General features: G+C 41.6%; 1 long non-coding RNA gene across 5 annotated transcripts in view; it reads left to right on the forward strand.

Moving 5' to 3' along the window:
• Window positions 1-14,679, forward strand: part of LOC109566664 (uncharacterized) — a 46,774-nt gene that overhangs the window by 14,699 nt on the left and 17,396 nt on the right. For 3 of the 5 annotated variants that reach the window (XR_011569657.1, XR_011569658.1, XR_011569660.1), the window contains one exon: window positions 3,584-3,783. The exons of the other annotated variants lie outside the window; for them this stretch is intronic. This is a non-coding gene — a long non-coding RNA (uncharacterized lncRNA). The remainder of the gene's footprint in view (window positions 1-3,583; window positions 3,784-14,679) is intronic. 5 annotated transcript variants of the gene reach the window in all.

The raw sequence follows: 14,679 nt of genomic DNA on the forward strand, positions 1-14,679 counted from the left end.
GTGATTTAGGAAGCATGCAACTTGCTTGACCTGTGACTGGGGTAGCTCTGAAGCTGCCTCTAGAGGAGGAGGTATATTCACTCATCAGCAGGCTCTAATGAGAGTTGACACTTGAACAACACAGTTTGAAGTACACGAGTCCGCTTAGTCATGGACTTTTTCAGTAGCAAATATTGCAGAACTACATGATCTGTAGCTGGTTGAGTACACGGGTGTGGAACTGTGGATATGGGGAAAGGTGTATACAGAGGGGCCAACTATAAGTTACGTACAGATTTTCTAGTGTGTGGAAAGTCAATGGCCCTAATGCCTGTGTTGCTCCAGGGTCAATAGTATGATGGATGCCTAAAACTGGGGAAATCTAGTGAATGTGATTTATCTCTGTTTTGATAGGGGTCACTGCTGAAAGATATAAGCAAGGGGAATGATAGAGGACAACCTATTAGAGATATACAATTCAGGGAGCTCTTGATTGTACCAAACACTGTGCTAGGCAAAGTTTTGAAATCTCCCAATGGACTCTGTATTCTAGTTTGAGGTTTCTAAAGCCTTAACTCTCATTGTCCACATTGCATTTCCTCTTCATTTCAAGAGTAGAAGGGAGAGACTGGCAGCCTCACATGCTGCAGGCGGGATGCTACGTTAACAGTCCATATTGTGCTCAGTCTTCTCTTGCCAGGCAGATCACACAGCCGTAGCTTGTGCAGTTGAATAAGATGGTGCCTGCATCCGTCCTTCAAGTGGGAAGAGTATGCAAAGCTTTATGCCCAGTGGAGTCATGATGGCTGAGCTCAATAGATGATGCCCATCTTTTGCTGTTATGGGCAGCGTCGTTTCACTTCATAATTCATTCATTGAGGTCCTACTACCCAATATCTCAAAAGATGACTTTATCTGAAGATAAGACCTTTAAAGAGGTAGTTAAATTAAAATGAGGGTGTTAGGATGGGCCTTTGAAATCTGGCTCATGTCCTTAGAAGACTCGGATGCAGAGAAAGAGAGACACTAGGGGTGTGCCTGCAAGGAGGGACACGTGAGGACACAACGAGAAGGGGGCCATCTGCAAATCAGGGGAGAGGCTTAGAACACACTCTTCTCTCATGGTCTTCAGAGGAAGCCAACCCTGCCAGAACGTGACCTTGAACTTTCAGCCTCCAGAACTATGAGAAAATAGACTTCTGTTGTTTCAGCCACCCACTCTGTGGTTTGTTATGGAAGTCCTTGCAAAGTAACATACTTGACTTTGTATCGTTTGAATATTCTGTGGTCCAGTAACTTGATGGGTTAAACTTTCAAAGGAGATGAACTTTATTTTTCCCTGGTTTCCACTCAGACAGCAGCTGTTTCTCCATTGCTGCTCATGGTCACCCACCTGGACATATTAAGAACACTGTGTGTATTATTTGGTAATTTCCTGAGCCCAAAGAGGCACTGTTAACTTGTCTCACATGGGCTGAGTTCTTTAAGACTAGAATCTGAAAAGTCTGCTAATATTTGATATTTTAATATTGACGTGCTTGAAGAGACGGCTAGGAAATAAATGACCACTTCAGAGCTGTTCTGGCTCAGTGATCCACAAGCATACTTTGGAAGGACTTTGATCTTCTCCAAGGCTCTATGTAAATTCAAAGTACATAGTATTTCTAAAATATCATCTGTGATTAAAATTTTTTCTATTGGATGTGGATGGAAATCACATAGATAATATTTAATAATCAGGAGACTGACATGTAAATCACCATTGTTTGAAAAAGCTCACTGATGCAAAGATGTAATTTTCTCTCTCCTCCTAAACCAGTAAGAAAGCAAATAACAACCTTCTTGTAGTCCTGTGGTTAACAGATTGAAGATTTGTGTTGGGGGATATTAGAAATGCTTTTTTTCTGGAGCTTTCTGGCTGATAAAGTGTTAGATAATGCAAGCATTTTACCAAAATTCATTTCCTCTGCTTAATGACTAATTGCAGCGAAATACACATGGCTTCAAAAATAATGTCTTTTCTATTTGCATTTTTTCCTTCTGATTCTTATATTTAAAATTCCAGTTGTTCTAGAAATCATGATATGTCTAACACTTTTTGAAAATTATATAGATCAAAAGAGAAAGCATGTTCATGAAAAGCTTTGATAGTTTCCTTCTAATAAACCCCCTTTTAGACATTTTTAATTTATACAGAAAAGTAACGTTCAGTTGGGAAATGCTCAGATATTGTGCTTTAAAGGCTTAATTTATGTGATCAGCTTGATTCACATGGTGCACATTATCCCTAACTTGTTGGCAGAGGGAAAAATTTAGCTTGATAACATTTTATACACTTTGTGAAAAGAAAATATGCTCATTAGGGAACCCAGGAGGCAATGCTGAGCTGCTGGTAGCACAGGTACCAGCCCAGTGTGTGCTCAGTTGCTGTGATTGGGCGAGGGAGACCGCTGTCTGTCCAATTTTCAGCTGCTCTAGTCCCTAAGAGATCACTAATTCGTTTCTTATTCTATAGCCAAATCCAATAGCAACAGAAGACAACATCTGTGTTCAATGGGTATATTTTTGCCAAGTTACATTAAATAATTCATTACAAATGTTTGTAGGCTGAAATTAGCCTTTATTAAATATAGAAGCAGGCATCATTACCATTCCCTGATGAGTATAGTCAACCCCTTATATGGTTCCTCTCTCCAAGTGCTATTGTCAGGACTTTACAATTTCCTTTTTAAAGCATTTCATACTCACCAAGTTCTCTGGGTGAAACTGTGTCCCTCTAAGAAGGCGTTACCTTTCACACTCCCCCAGTTTTCTGGGCGGAACTGTGTCCCTCTAAGAAGACATTACATTTCATACTCACCCAGTTTTCTGGGTGGAGCCGTGTCTCTCTAAGAAGATGTTACATTTTTAAGCCCCAGGACCTGTGCATGTGTGCTCAGTCACACCAGTCATGTCCAGCTCTGCACCCCAGGATCCAACCCATGTCCCTCAGGTCTCCTGCATCAGCAGGCGATTCTTTACCACTAACACCCCTGGGAAGCCCAGGATCTTCAGATCATCAAATTAAGGTGAAATCATCAGGGTGGGCTTGAATCCAGTATAACTGGTGTCCTCAGAAAAAGGGTAAATTTGGACAGAGACAGACACACACACAGAGACGCTGACAGGGAGGACAGTGTGGAGCCACAGGAAGGACGCCATTGATGAGCCCAGGAGGCCGGGAGAGAGGTCCGGAACAATTCTCTCTCACAGTCTTCAGAAGGATGCAACCCTGCTGATACTTGGATCCCAGACTTCTAGCTTCCAGACCCATGAAGCAGTACATTTCTGTTGTTTAACTGACTCAGTTTGTAATTCTTTGTTAAAGCAGCCTTAGGAAACTCACGCACTAACTGACATTAAGTCTACCATACCAGGTTAGGATAGTTCCACCAATTGGGAGTCTTTATGTGGGTTACATGGGATCCCAGGTTAGCGTGTCATTTCATGTAAAATTGCACCACCAGACTTTTTATGACCCTCTATTTATTTTTCCTCCTTAGCACTTACTGTCTAACATGCTGCATATTTATTTGTTCTTTTTTGTCATCTTTCCCTTCACTAGAATGTGATCTTCGTAAGCGCAGGGAGTGTTGACTGTTTTGCTTAACAATATCCCCAGCTTGTACAAGTGCGGTTCTCAGATACTTGTGAAATGAATGACTGAAAGGATTAATCGCCTCCTCTTCTTTGTCATCTCCCTGCATCCCATATACACCTCAACACCCATCTTACTCGGAACACAACTGCTGCACAGAAGAAGAGGTAAAGTGAGAGTACGTTCCCTATGAGGTGCTGGGAAATTTGCCTAATCCAGGATCTAGTCCATTCCAGATCACAGGTGGTAGGAGAATAAGATGATCGTTCTTCAGGGCAGATTCTTTCACCTTTCATTTCTATTAATCCCTATGTCTTGGGGTCAGCCCATTTCAAATCGATGAGATTTCAGTAATTCTGGGGTAAATAGCATTTATTTCATAAAGGATGGCACAGCAATTTTGAATGTCCATATTTTGCTTGAAATCTGTTTTTAGACTAACTGCTCATAAGGAAAAGTCAACAAGCTGTAACCTGCCTGGGTTCAAATTTCCACCCAGTACATTTTGGTAGGCACTGTGTGTGAATGAGACAGTCAGCAAGCCCTTGTTTGAGGTTATGAGAGGATTTCATGCCTGTGAAAGGAGAAGCAAGACTCCATTACCCTGACCCTGTGGGCAGGGAATCGTTAATCTGGTTAAGATTATGATGTCCCAGGCTGAGCTGTCTCCTCAGCTTCTTCTAGCCTAGAATAATGTGGTCTGGGCTCCCCAGGGGTTTTGTTCAATTTATCTCGGGGTTGGCGCAATGCAGTGATACTTACTGGAGCACCATGGTTTTACATTGCTTAAACTGGGATTTGTGTCAGTTACCCCACAGCCTTTGATTGTGTGGATCACAACAAACTGTGGAAAATTCTGAAAGAGATGGGAATACCAGACCACCTGACCTGCCTCCTGAGAAACCTGTTTGCAGGTCAGGAAGCAACAGTTAGAACTGAACATGGAACAGACTGGTTTCAAATTGGGAATGGAGTAAGTCAAGGCTGTATATTGTCACCCTGCTTATTTAACTTATATGCAGAGTACCTCATGTGAAATGCCAGGATGGATGAAGCAAGCCGGAATCAAGCCGGAATCAAGATTGCCGGGAGAAATATCAATAACCTGAGATATGCAGATGACACCACGCTTATGCAGAAAGCAAAGAAGAGCCTTTTGATGAAAGTGAAAGAGGAGAGTGAAAAAGTTGGCTTAAAACTCAACATTCAGAAAACTGGGATCATGGCATCCAGTCTCACTACTTCATGGGAAATAGATGGGGAAACAATGGAAACAGAAACTTTATTTTCTTGGGCTCCAAAATCACTGCACATGGTGACTGCAGCTATGAAATTAAGACACGTGCTCCTTGGAAGAAAAGCTATGACCAACCTTTTGTTCAGCATTTTAAAAAGCAAAGACATTACTTTGCCAACAAAGGTCCCATCTAGTCAAAGCTATGGTTTTTCCAATAGTCACTTATGGATGTGAGAGTTGGACTATAAAGAAAGCTGAGCATCGAAGAATTGATGCTTTTGAATGGTGGGATGGAGAAGACTCTTGAGAATCCCTTGAATTACAAGGAGATCAAACCAGTCAATGCTAAAGGAAATCAGTCCTGAATATTCATTGGAAGGATTGATGTTGAAGCTGGAGCTCCAATACTTTGGCCACCTGATGTGAAGAACTGACTCATTGGAAAAGACCCTGATGCTGGGAAAGATTGAAGGCAGGAGGAGAAGGGGCCAACAGAGGATGAGATGGTTGGATGGCATCACCGACTTGATGGACATGAGTTTGAGCATCTGGGAGTTGGTGATGGACAGGGAAGCCTGGCATGCATTAGTCTATGGGGTCACAAAGAGTTGGGCATGACTGAGTGACTGAACTGGACTGAACTGAAAACTGAAATTTATAATTCACCTGTGGATTTTCCTTTCAGTCCTAGAACAGAGAGGAGCAATGGTCTGGGGTCAGAAAGTCTCACCGCTCGCTCTACATGTTGTCTTGGGCAGATTACTTTGCCTTTGAGGCCTATGAAAAAGGAGTAACAGTAGTTAACCCTACAGAATTATTGTTAGAGAAATTCTGTTAATTTCTCTAACAGAACTATTGTTTAGAGAAAAAAAAAATGTATGTAAGGCTTTGGAACGTGATAGGTGTTTTGTAAATGTCAAGGTGCTATTTCTCCTGGAGGCTGGCGATTCTGATAATGTGTTTACTTAACCTACAGGCTCTGGGCTGCTCAGACTTCAGCAGAAATATTGATAGTGGAGCTTTTCTCATTGGTCGGGGAGAGAGGGATGTCTCTGATCAAATTTGGCTCTTCTATGTTATAGCTCTGGATGTGCTTCTGTGCAGGAAGATCGGGTTGCGGATGCCAAGGGGAGCAGGAGGGATGTTTGTGAACTCAGAAAGAGCCTCAAGGGCTCTGATAGAGTCTTCCATAAAATCCCACTTGGAAAACTCCCCAAGAACCAAAACCCTCTTGCTTTGATAGTTGTTGCTATTATCCCAGACCCAGAGGAGATTTCTGAGTCCTCTGCTGTGCCCCCTCAGGCAGAAACACTTAGCTGCCCTTTAGCAACAACCTCACTTGCTTTTCTGAAAAGCACTGACTCCCAACTCCACTAAAACGGTGTGGATGTTCATTAAAGCACTTCACCAACATACAGAAAAAAGAAAATCAACTTGAAAGATAATTGATGAGCAACCTTTTTCAGTGTTTGAAAATATGCCAGCCCATCTAGCAGAAGCCACTCTGATTGTTTTGGATTTTTTTTTTGTTATTGCTGTTTGTCATTTCGGTATGGTAACCACCTGTAGTCATTAAGTGTCCCTGTTTCTAGCACAGGTCCTCAAACATCTGCTGCCGCTGCCAAAACGTCCCTCAACAGACTTAAACTTTATGTCCCTGAAATGGGAATTTCATCTGCCATCGTTGGCATTGGGCGTATATCTTCTTTAGCCTGTAGTCTGGCGAATCTCGACTTCAGCTCTGCTAAAGCAGTTTGTACCGCCCTGCTCATCCTTGTAAGTGGGCTTTTGTTTTCAGGTATTCCCATAGAGGTCTTAACTCTCCTGCTGGACTTCAGGCTCAGTGAGGGCAAATATGAAGTTTCGTGCAGTTTTATGTCTCATTCATACCTAGCAGATTGGGGGCTCAGGAAATGCTTCTTGAATATATTTTTGTTGCAGTGTTGTAGACACTGGATACTGGACAGTTGACAGACAAGGAGGAAAAAGGGAGGAGAGAGAAGAAACAAAAAGAAATCACTTTGGTTGTTTCTTTAAATGAAATGATTTCCTAGGGTTATATATTGGTCATAAATCCTAAATTACTGCAGCAACTCAAATTATCCGTACTTATAATAAAGGGTGAAGACTCTGCACTGATATATATTGGAGGTTTTTTCCTTCCACCCTAAATGTAGGTTCTCAAAATAAAGGATGCTAGATTGAATTTTCCCTGCAAATGGTTTATTCTGGAAATCCTTTTCTCCTAAGCACAACTCTGGGTATTTACAGCTGCTGCACCTTATCAGTCTCACTTCAGTAAATTATCCTGAGATATCATGATATTGTGTCTCAGAGGTTTTAAATACATTAACATTGTATTATTATCCTTTGTTTTTTTTTTTTACTGGAAAGAAACTGATGTAATTTGACCTTAACCTATGAAAATGTGATCTTCCATTCAGACTAAACAGGGGTTTTGTATCTCCTGGACCACATTTACTGTAAGTGCCTTCTGTGTGTTCTAAAGGATGTGTTTTTCAGGGTCCCTAAGTGAAACCAAAATTGTGTGCGCTGAAAAATATTTTGCTTTCCAGAATTTCCTGAAGGCTTAAAGAAGTGTACAAGCATGAATCACAATAGGAATATAGTTAACTATCTAGGTGGCAGTTATTTTGAGTAAAAATATGCTTTTATTTTGTTTAAATATGGAAATATTATTATTTTAAATGATGAATATTATACTTGTGGATTAATTATACAAGAAATGTAGAAAATTAGACATTAAGAAAATTGCAAAAATTAGTCCACATATCTTCGTGGGTGGGGGAGGGTCCCTTGGCAGGCTAGAGTCACTGTCCTATTCTATACACTGATTTTGTCCAGGCTGAAGACAAGACAATTCTTAAATAGAAAACCAGACAAAATTCAGGAAACCAAATGAACTGTTTTTTTTTCTTTTTTAAAATTTACATATATTTTTAATTGAAGGATAATTGCTTTACAGAATTTTGTTGTTTTCCGTCAAACATCAACAAGAATCAGCCATAGGTACACCCATGTTCCCTTCCTCTGTTTTATATTTTTTTCTTAATTTAAGACATAAGCAATAGCTGAGGACAGTGCTGCCCGAGGTCCATTTTGGGGTCCTTCAGGGTAGCCCCCCCCCGGGCATGCTTACTGAGCTCAGAAAGTATCCAAGTTAATCTAGAGAACACCAATGGCAGGTCATTCGAAATAGAAGGAAAAGGAGGTTTGCAACATTTCTTTGCTGCGGGCTCAGGATTGCTGACAATGTCCAGTCTGTGTTCAGAGAAGAGAAAATAAGTGATATAAAGAAATCTTGGTGAGCATTGCCCTTTTGAACTTATTTACTTCATAATAGAAGCCAGGGGATGGATGTGAGCGTGCAATCAGTGTGCTTGTGTTGTGAATGTGTGTGTATATGTGTGTGGTTTACATGCGGCCCGTGCGTGTGGCGAGTGGATGTGTTCCATGGAGTGTGTGTGTGTTTGCTCTTATGTGCACATGTGTGAATGTTGTTTGTGTGGTACATGTATGTGTGCCTGTCATGTGTGTTTGTGTGTATATGTGTGTGTTTGGTGTATGTGTTTAGTGTATGTGGAATATGCGTGTGTATGTGCAATAGATTATGTGAGATTTGTGTGTGGCATGTATGTGTGAGGAGGATTATTTATAAATATGCTTTTGTAGAAGGAAAAGTCCTCCAAATTTTATGCCCTTCAATCCAAGCTCCTCTTTGTTTAAAGGTTATCGTTCTGAGGCACAAAGCTGAGTTTAGCTTATCCCTGCTCAAGAGAAAAAAGGGAAGGAAAATGTCACTTCCTGGGGCCTAGAGAGGGCGGCGGGGGTGGCCCCCTTGGCCTGGCCGGCGCTCCCCTTCCCGCGCTCCCGGCCCTCTCGCCGGGTCCCCCCAGTGGTCTCGGGGCGGCGGGGCACGCCCTGGGGCGTGGGCCCGGCTCTGGGTGGGACTCTCCGGTCCTCTCCGCCACGGAGGAGCTTTGACTGTGGACAGGACTTAGGTCTCAGCCTAGCTTTCTCATTTAGACAGAGGGAATGAGAATAGTACTTACTGTCCTTGAAGAATGAGGGTGTCACTGTGAAGATGGAACAAGTTAACCTATAGAATGGACTCAGAGCAGAGTTGGGCCAGCAAATGAGTGCCTTGGAAGACTTAGTTATTATCTGCCTCAATGCATCCTGGCCTCCCTACGTACATGCTTTTTCCTTTGAAATAACTTTTCCTCTCCTACATGTGTCTAATACCTTCCTGGTCCCACAAATGCCATCACTGAAGTCAAGTATAAAACTTTCACTAAGGAAGCATATAGGTCAATGGTTTAGTGCTTGCATTAGGGATCAGAAAGATCTGGAGTAGCATATCCAGCCTCTGTTCTTTATCAAGTCCTTTTTAAAGGATAGCTTTGTCATCAGTAAATCAGATGAACTACTAGGTCCTCCCTTTTCAGAGAATCAGCAGCCTTATACAAGTCTACGTACGGGAACACTGTAGGGGAGCAGCCCCTCCACTTTGGGTGCTGTTGACAATTTTTCTTCTGGGCGTGTACACTCAATTATCCTCCTTGTGTTATCCTTACCTAGTGCGTGCCTAGATTGTGTCCATTATTTTTCTTCCCCTCCTTTGCCTAGCACAGTGCTATGTGCATGATACTCCCTCAGAAAACATTTGTGGAATAAGCCAATAATAAGAATGAAAGAGGAATCAGAAAGTGAATCATGAATTTCTAGGGTCAGCCTAAAAGCTATTACTGTAAGAATATATAATGATATTGATAAACATTCAGAGAGCTACCTTTAAAAGTTTCATAGCTCAAAGAGACCCTGAAACCTTTGGAAGGCAAAAAAGACTTTTAAGAACCTACTTTAATTTATTTTCATCCCCATTTCTTTTGTTGTCATGTGGTGAAGAAGGCTGATTCTCAGGGTCATAGCAAATTGATTTTGGGCTGTGCACTTAAAAGAACTGAAGTGGGTTCTTAGAGTTTTGTTCACTATTACTGCTCCTAAGCATTCTCATCCTGATCATTGATTTAATTTTTTTCTTACAGTAATAGCATTTTGATCTACAACAAAAAATTATTTTAGCAAAAATATTAGCCCTGTGGATAATTGTTAAGGTACTTTTTTGGGTGTTGTAAATATATGTGTAGAAATACCATAACTCATATGATTTTCAAACATCATTTTTGTGGAATGCAACAAATATGGTATGTTTCTAGTATTTATGTTTTTAAATGCCTTTAAAAATCTTTTTATAATTTGTTATGCAAATGTTCATGACTGTAGTAGCAGTTAAAATGTGGATGGTGAGAGGGAATATGTGTAAAATGTTATATTTTATCATTTTATTGTTTACCTTAAAGAGAGTGTTTTAAAACTTTCTTAATTTTTCTCATAGTAGTTGAAAAGGCTTTCAGGCTGCCTGTTCTAACGGTTTACAGGAGAATCCAACAATTGCCTTTGTAAATATCAGAGCTAGTACATAAACTCTAGAGGGACCCAATCTGCAGCAGCCTGAGTGGGTCACTGGGAGATTGATTTTATGAATTGGTATTCAAAGTGTTTCTTGCCTTAATAAAATGTAGCCTGAATGGGGTCCTATAATCCACCATTTTCTCAGATTTTTCAGCTGTTTTTTCAGATAATATTCTGCTGGGAGGCTATGTCCAATCATCTTACAAAACAGTAATAAATGGACTGTTTGCCCTTTGCTGTGGTTTTAGTCAGCACCTTGGAGAGCAGAGGTTAAACCTTAAAAAAGGAAGTGATGGAAAATAAAAAAGGAAATTTCATAAGGTGATAAAAAAATTATTCCAATTATAAGTGGGTGATGTATAAAAATACTCCATTGATGAAATGGCTTTCCTCACTGTGTGGATATTAAAGAATCCTTGGACCCGAACCCCTTTAATACCCCCAAACAAGACTTCTGCCACAGCAGGAAGTCAATTATCTCCATGGCAACCAAAACAAATAGTGAATATTGCCTTAGCAGACAAGGTGGATAAAAGGTGCACCTAAAATTAATTTATGTCTTGGGATCAGACACTTGAGATGAGAGAACTGGTCCATAAAGTACCCAAGAGGAGCTATTAAAAGAGAAACAAAATAAGTCCCTTGTTGAGTTCCCTAGAGAGCTGTGGTTGAAGCGTGTAAATCCTTTTTGCTTTGCCTTTATGGGGGAAAGTTGTCAATATGTCCCCATTTACATGGCTGCTTTGATGATGGCCCCTGTAAATCTCAGGCCTGCCAAAGAATGTTTATTAAGAAGTGCCTTCAAGAGTGATCTCTTAATCCATCCTCTAGTACAGCAGGGATATTTTTTATTATTATTATATACATCAATTCTGAGATGCAGAGATGCCCCCAAAGATTAAAGTTCAGAGGATTTTGAGTCTATAAAAATCTTGCATTATAAAAACAGGAAGAAAGAAAAAAGCTCTCCCACAAACACATAGAATTCTCAGAAGCAACCATGGAGCTGTAAATTTTTCATTACATGCAGAAATTAAAAACACTAATTAAAGCACTGTTTGGAAAATAACTCCAAATATTAAAAGGAACTTTTCAAGGGGAAAAGTCTCTCTGATTTCCTGCACCTGGAGATGTGGCTTTTGAAGTCAGGGGGACTCAGGTGGGCCTTTCTTAACCTGCAGGAAGATGGCAGGACCAGAAGGCTGGGCAGGACGCTGAGCCCAGGCCCTCCCTGTGAGGGCAGAGTGTTCTCCCCAGCCTGGACCCCACTTAGTGCTTAGCTGCACTCAGTTTCCTCTTTGTAGTAGGTTCCCCCCACCCCTCACCATTTTTCTGAGATCATAGTTTCCTCTTACATGCAACTTTCAATCAATCTGAGAGTCCAGCTGTTTCTTCTTCCGGAGATTTCTTGCCAAGTTCCCTTCCTTTCTAGCTACCCTTGAGTGCGTGGTTACCAAGTCACTTCAGTGGTGTTGAACTCTTTGTGACCCTATGGACTGTAGCCTGCCAGGCTCCTTGTCCACTGGATTCTCCAGCAAGAATACCGGAGTGGGTTGCCATGCCCTCCTCCAGGGGATCTTCCCGTCCCAGGGATCCAACCCACGTCTGCATTGGCAGGCAGGGTCTTTATCACCAGCACCTCCTGGGAAGCCCATCCCCCCTTATTGCAGCACAGTTGGGTGACTTTCATAGTCCCCTAATGTACTCTGCCCTCTTCTTGCCCTCCTCAGTCCTGTCTTTGCTATACATTGGTGGCATTCTTTTTTTCCAGAAGATCATTTTAATTTTCACTTCTCTCTAAAAAATGTAATGACTTCCTGTTGCCTGTAACATAAAATACAAATTCCTCTATGTGGCATTAATGGTTTCCCACCAGCTAAATTTAACCTGCATTCTAAAATGTCTTCCCACTAATTGCTTCCACAAGCCCATCCTTCTCCTCATTGTCGTTTACCACAAAAGCCTTATAGTTCTCCGTGGGTCTTTACTTGTGCAATTCTTGTTACTAACTGGAATAGCCTCCCCCATGAGCACTTACTTCCTCCTCCCCAACAAAAAGAGCACCTCTCCTGCATCACTTAAAAGCCAGCTCCTGTTTCCTGTCTCTGAACACTTGCTAGCCCTAACCCTCATGGTCTCACTTTCCTCGGACCTCTGTACCTGTGGTAGGCAGAATAGCCTACAAAGATATCTATCTTCTAATTCCTGGAATCTGTGTTGTGTTAAACTATGGGGCAATAAAAATTTGGCAAGTGTAATTAAAGTTGTTGTTGCTTAGTCACATAGTTGTGTCTGACTCTACTTCAACCCCATGGACTGTAGCCCGCCAGGCTCCTCTCTCCATCGAAGTCTCCAGGCAAGGATACTGGAGTGGGTTGCTATTTCCTTTGCCAGGGGATCTTCGTGACCCAGAGGCTGAACTTGTGTCTCCTGCATTGACAGATGAATTCTTTACCATTGAACCACCAAGGAAGCCATAATTAAAGTTACAGACCTTTAAAATAAGGGAGGAATCCTGTATTACTCAGGTGGTCTCAGTCTTATCACATGATCCCTTAGACCCTACTCTGGCTGTAGTCAAAGAGATGGGGCAGGAGAGGAGGCAGTGAGATGCAGCAGAAGGAAAAGGTAGAGGGTCTAGGTGTGATGAAGACTTCATGCACTGTTCTGACTTTGAGATACAGGGACCCACCAGGAAGGACTAGAGAGAGGCTCCTAGGAGTTGAGTGGCCCTCAGTTGACAGCCAGCAAGAGAATGAAGGTTCAATTCTTCAAGTGCTAGAAACTGAATTCCTTCAAAAACCCAGGTGAAATAGGAAGCAGATTCTTTCCAGATATTAACAAGAGTTCAGCCTTCCAAGTACTTCCAGTTTTCATTCCAATCCCAAAGAAAGGCAATGCCAAAGAATGTTCAAACTACCACAAAATTGCACTCATCTCACACATTAGCAAAGTAATGCTCAAAATTCTCCATTCCAGGCTTCAACAGTATGTGAACCATGAACTTCCAGATGTTCAAGCTGGATTTAGAAAAGGCAGAGGAAACAGAGATCAAATTGCCAACATCCATTGGACCATAGAAAAATCAAGAGAGTTCCAGAAAAACATTTATTTCTTCTTTATGACTCCACCTAAGCCTTTGACTGTGTGGATCACAATAAACTGTGGAAAACTCTTCAAGAGATGGGAATATCAGACCACCTTACTTGCCTTCTGAGAAATCTGTATGCAGGTCAAGAAGCAACAGTTAGAACCAGACATGGGCCAACAGACTGGTTCCAAATTGGCAATGGAGTATGTCAAAGTTGTTTACTGTCACCCTGCTTATTTAATGTATATGCAGAGCACATCATGTGAAATGACAGGATGGATGAAGCACAAGCTGGAATCAAGACTGCTGGGAGAAATATCAATAATCTCAGATATGCAGATGACACCACCCTTACAGCAGAAGGTGAAGAAGAACTAAAGAGCCTCTTGATGAAAGTGAAAGAAGAGAGTGAAAGGGTTCACTTAAAACTCAACATTCAAAAAACTAAGATCATGGCGTCCAGTCCCATCACTTCATGGCAAATAGATGGGGAAACAATGGAAACAGTGAGAAACTTTATTTTCTTGGGCCCAAAATCACTGCGGACAGTGACTGCAGCCATGAAATTAAAATACACTTGCTCCTTGGAAGGAAGGTTATAACCAACCTAGACAGAATATTAAAAAGCAGTGAAATAACTTTGCCAACAAAGGTCCGTCTAGTTAAAGCTATGGTTTTACAGTTGTCATGTATTAGTGAGAATTGGACCATAAAGAAAGCTGAGTGCTAAAGAATTGATGCTTTTGAACTGTGGTGTTGGAGAAGACTCCTCAGAGTCCCTTGGACAGTAAGCAGATCCAACCAGTCCATCCTCAAGGAAATCAGTCCTGAATATTCATTGGAAGGGCTGATGCTGAAGCTGAAACTCCAATACTTTGGCCGCCTGATGCGAAGAACTGACTCATTTGAAATGACTCTGATGCTGGGAAAGACTGAAGGCAGGAGGAGAAGGGGATGACAGAGGATGAGATGGTTGGGTAGCATCACTGACTCAATGGATATGAGTTTGAGCACGCTCTGGGAGTTAGTGATGGACAGGGAAGCCTGGTGTGCTGCAGTCCATAAAGTTGCAAAGACTTGGACACGATTGAGCAACTGAACTGAATTTCCAAGTACTAACCAGGCCTGACCCACCTTAACTTCTGAGATGAGATGATATTGGACACATTTAGGGTTATACGACTGTACACAACCTATAGAATAGGAGAAAATATTTGCAAATGATGCCATCAACAAGCA

Source organism: Bos indicus, chromosome 12 (assembly GCF_029378745.1).
Source record: "Bos indicus isolate NIAB-ARS_2022 breed Sahiwal x Tharparkar chromosome 12, NIAB-ARS_B.indTharparkar_mat_pri_1.0, whole genome shotgun sequence".
Lineage (NCBI taxonomy): Eukaryota > Metazoa > Chordata > Mammalia > Artiodactyla > Bovidae > Bos > Bos indicus.